The sequence below is a fragment of the Morone saxatilis genome, unplaced genomic scaffold, assembly GCF_004916995.1.
Source record: "Morone saxatilis isolate NCDOM2014 unplaced genomic scaffold, NCSU_SB_2.0 Contig24, whole genome shotgun sequence".
Classification (NCBI taxonomy): Eukaryota; Metazoa; Chordata; class Actinopteri; family Moronidae; genus Morone; species Morone saxatilis.
Genome location: NW_023339807.1, coordinates 25684031 through 25689092, shown reverse-complemented (window position 1 = coordinate 25689092; position 5062 = coordinate 25684031).

Genomic DNA, 5062 nt, shown 5'->3' with positions numbered 1-5062 from the left:
AACTAATATGAAAATATATCATAAACCAATAGGTGAAATCACTTGCTAAGTTTGATGTTTTTGCATTGCACACATACTCTGTCTGAAATGAGCGTGTAGCCCCCTAGAAAGCACCCAAAGTAGAGCATAATAGCTATACTATGCATTAGCAAGTTAAGTGTAAAATGCCTGTGCAGATTCCTAATGTATGTTATCTCTGTGTTACATAACAGACAGGTTTGGTCTTGCTTTTATCTAATTTCATCTGGTGCCAGGCCTCTTGTAGCCCCCATGGTGTTACTATTGATGCTCTCCCACTACTGATTTGGAGATTGTGTTATCGGTGGGGCCCAGGAGCCAGCCTGCTTTACTGATGGAGTGACAAGAAGCAGCCACTTCCACGACAAAAAGAAAATCTGTGGCACGCACACTCAGACTTCACACTTGGAGTCCCCAATGAGAGTCAGGGGTCACAACCAACCAAGTCCTCAGGTTTAAAAGAGAAAATAGGTAGTACGTCCACTAAAAGTGCCTGTTTTTGCCACTATCTGGGTAAGTGTCTAACTGTCTGTTAACATTGTGGAAAAAATGTCTACAAAGATAGGCGTTTTGTTTAACCAGAAACAGCCATAATATTGCTCACCACCAGACTCCGTAGACAAAAAATCATCAACAATTTTGCACAAAAAATGGTGCAAGTGGTGCACATAAAATAACCTACTGCTCACCGTCAGCAAAACCAAGGAGCTGATTCATTTTAGCAAAAAGGAGGAAAAGACTAACTCCCCTGTTTACATCATTGGAGCTGAGGTGGAGAAGGTGAACAGTTTTAGGTTTCTGGGAATTACAACACATGTCACCTTGGTTACGAAAGCACAAAAACAAACTCATCACCAACTGGCAGATCCTAGGATAGGAGGACTCTGCAGCAGGTATCTAAAACCAGTGCCTGCACAGAGCACACATGATGCTAAAGGACAGCACCCTCCCACAGGCAGCAGGGTGAATGGGCTGTGGCTGGGGGAGGGGGCTGTCCTTTAGCATCCTGAGGTTTCCGCCGTCGTACCACCAGACTTAAAGACAGATTCTTCCCTCAGGCTGTGAGATTGTTAAATTCTTCCTCAACAATTCATTAAACCACAGATTCGTATCTCACTCAGGATAAATATTAAAAGCTTTGGTTAGTCTGATTTTTCTTCTAGCGCCATCATCAGGTCACATTTTTAATTTGTGCTAATTACCAAATGTTATAGTACTAAAATAATAATTCCAGATGGTGAACATGCAACATTACCTGCCAAACATCAGCAGGTTAGCCTGCTGATGTTTGTTTAGTCATTACATCATTGGATTATGGCAGCCATTACAATTGCTCCAACACTTTTTATACAGCTGTAATTGTGCTATCAGTTAGCTTCTTAATCCAATGGAAAATAAACAGTGAAAGTTGTTAGACCAAATCTAACTGAGCAGCTTAAATTTAATATGCTTTTGTTTTGATTTTGGACAGAGATATGTGGATATTTAAATATGCGGTTTGGTTGTTGTGTGTAACCCTGTGTTATCTGTACATAAAAATATGTTAGGCTGTTAAAATAAATTTAATTATTTAATGAAATTAATGTTTTTCTTTTACAAAAATGAATACCTGGAATTACAAATTTGTGCACAGAAATTAGTCAGATGTTTGGTGCACCCATCCAATCCTACATCAAACGATCCACGATTGATAGAAATAAAAAGATCAGGGTTATTAAATACATTTTCTTTCTGAAAGAGATTTAAATCTACCTAATTCTAGCTCAGCGGGACTGACTAACTACTAGCACGTGGCACAGGGATAACAGTAGTTCCGGTGTGATTGAAAGTATTTGAAGAATTGTTAAGAGTTATCTACAATCTGACATGAATGCTATAATGACAGGGACGCTTTGTATTTTTACTACCACGAGACTCACGCAAGACACAAGTGCTCTCTGCTGAGGGAGCTGAATGACAGCCACTATTGGCATTTCTCGAATATTATACAGAAAAACAACAACAAACAAACTATAATCCCTGTAATCCCACCGGTCCATCACAAATGTATCTGCAGAGATTGGAACTAAAGTTGGAGGACTGCAAAGAGAAACTGGATAAAAAAAAGTGAGAGTTTCAAATACAGAGTCAAATACATTGCTACAAAAAATATTCAATATTTAAAAAATTAATTCCAGTTTAATACAACTTTGGTCTTATTTTTGTAGTTGATTGTATTGGTTTTGGTAGCATCGTACTCACCTAATTGCTGCTCTCTGAAAAGAGGGATTCATTCATTATAATGGTGTTAGCCAATGTGAACTCTTATACATCTAATGGTGGATTAGTTAAGTTTTCAAGTATAATGATTTGACTTTCTCTTCAAGCAAATGTATTGACAATTTATTTTTAAAATAACATCTGTGTAAAGAAAGGGTTGCGATCTTTTTTGCGTCTTTTTTGATGACAGACTAGAAAGAGCGGTAGGTTCAATTTTCAATTTCCAATTCTAATTGTATAGCGCCAATTCATAATAAAAATGTGCTCCCATGTTAAATGTTAAATGTTAAAACTGCTCAGGTAAGGTTTCCACCCTGAGCTGCGGCAGATGAATGTACACCTGTGAAGTTTAAAGTGGCTCAGCGTGTGAACCTGAGGTTTGGCTTGGGGCCTTGTTGATTTAAGTGGAACCTGTAATTCTAACTGCTGAGATTAAGCAATGAGGGATGGGAGGAGTTCAATGAAAAAAATGAGATGAGACTTGTTGGCATGTATGAACAAGGTAAGAGGTTCTTGCGGCTTAAAGTGGAAATTATCAATCCAGAATTGTGACATACATTTATGGGCTTCTTCTAAAAACAACACTACACCTGCATGAATCAGCTCCTGTTTTTAGGAGTACATTAGATTCATTTTTGTTTTATTTGGTTGATAATTAAATTGAAACACTGGGGTAAAAAAGAATCCAAGCAGACTGGGTCTAAATTTCTCTCTCAGGAAGCTGTAACGGTATCTGTGCATTAGGGAACATCCTCAAAACATCCTATGAATGTAAAGTAAAGTAAGTAAAAAATGTTATGTCTTAGTTCACATTGAGTCTTATAAAAACATTATTTGAAATAATCAACATCTTTAAAATGTTTTTTGAACATTATATTAAAATGTTTTATTTAAACCATATTGGGAATGTTAGCTAATGGTGTGGGAACGTTCCCTGCTAGCTGGGCAGTGTAGGATTCAGTGGCATACAGCGGTGAAGTTTCAAAAGGGTATTTGACGACCTGGGAATGAGACTCAATAATCAACTATCTTCCTCCAGAATGACTGACAGCAACTTTAAAGAATAAGTGAAGTGTAATTTTATATTTTTCTTATTTTCAACAAATCCCATGAAAACCCCCAATTAAAACTATGTGTCAATGTTTGTCTCAATACTCTGTGACTTCTCTACTCTGTCTGCCTCTCTCAGCCCTGAGCCCACTGGATCAGACCTTAGAAAGATAGTTCTTTTTTTAAAGGCTCATTAATTTCCTAAAACAGCTACTCACTGTAGTTTTTATGGTATGTTTCTCAAACAGGAGGAAATAGTACATATGTTGGGACTATTTTTAGCAGTGGATTAATCCGCATTTCGTGCTCTAGTGGGTATATGGGGCAGCAGGATACTGTATGTGGGAATGACAAAATATAAACTACAGTGTGTGTTTATGGTAATGAAAGAACACGTGACCTAGTGCAACAGCGTGGCTCACTGAGGTGTTTTTAATGTTTTTGGAACGACAATGACACGACTGTGTGTATGACTGTGGCACAGAGGAAGATTGATATGCACACAATACTTAGGACTCTGCTGTCACTGCAGAGTTCATGGCTTCTCTTTTGACGTCCTAGTTCAAATTCCCTAAAACCATAACAACATTCCTGCAGTTCTTTCACCTTTCTGAAGAAGAGGCTGTCTCTGCTGATGGAGGACACTGATGCAGGCGTGAGTGACACTTCTTATCAAACTTTACAGCAGGAAGAGGAGGAGGCAGCACATAAAGTGTCCCTCAACCTAACCCCAGCCCCACCGCCACCCCCAGCCAGTTACATTTAATCACAGCCTTCTCCTGAAGCTTTGTGTTCTTTCCTCAAAGGCGTCGCCATACCTGCATCCTTTCTCTATTGTCACTGTGAAAGGCGCAGTAAATGGAATATGCTTTTGTGGTGTCCTCAAAAGGTTGAGTAAACATTTCTCAGAGGCCAGCAAATAATGCGTAAAGGATACCGCAGCAGTTATTTGATACTTTTATTACAATCAATAAAAATTTCCCTGAAAAGACAAATTCATCTGACTTGCCATAAACGAATGACACGGATGCTTTAGGTGTCATATTCCTTCATTACAACAAACTTGGCCATGACGTTTGAAACCTTTTCTTTGCATGTTTAGCCATGACAGCCAATAAACAAAGTGCTGCTGTTGCTGTTAGAAATATAAAATGACTCACAGGGAGTGAGTTATTTTAATCACAGGATATTTCCCAAGAGAGACCGTCCAGACACCAAAACACATTACAACACACACACTAATTAACAATTTGAGCTGTAAAGGTACTGTTGCTTGATGAATGACAGTAAAAAATGTTTCATCATCACAACTTGTGAATTCTACTTATTTAATCGAGATCTACATCAATGGGTCTGAAACTTAAACTCTTGCGATTATTGTGTAAGTTAGCATCTGCAGTATTAACATTAGCTTACTGACGGTAATTAACAGAAAGCAAATTGGACGGTGCTGTTTGAGTGACAGAATGACTGCTGCCAAACAAAAGTTGGGTTTCCATCCAAATATTTCATGAGTTCTAACCAAATTTGTAAAGGAAAATACAAATCAATGCTTGTTTCAATATGATTATTAGGAGTTGGTTCGGCAAGATAGCAGCAGGTGGCACCAACCCTTACATATGGGTGTGATTACGCCATGGCAGAAGAAGAGGATACCACAAGATGACGAAACCTTAAACAGTGAAAAACTGATGGTAACTTCATAGTGCTCATTGTTGCTGTACATCTGTTTGTC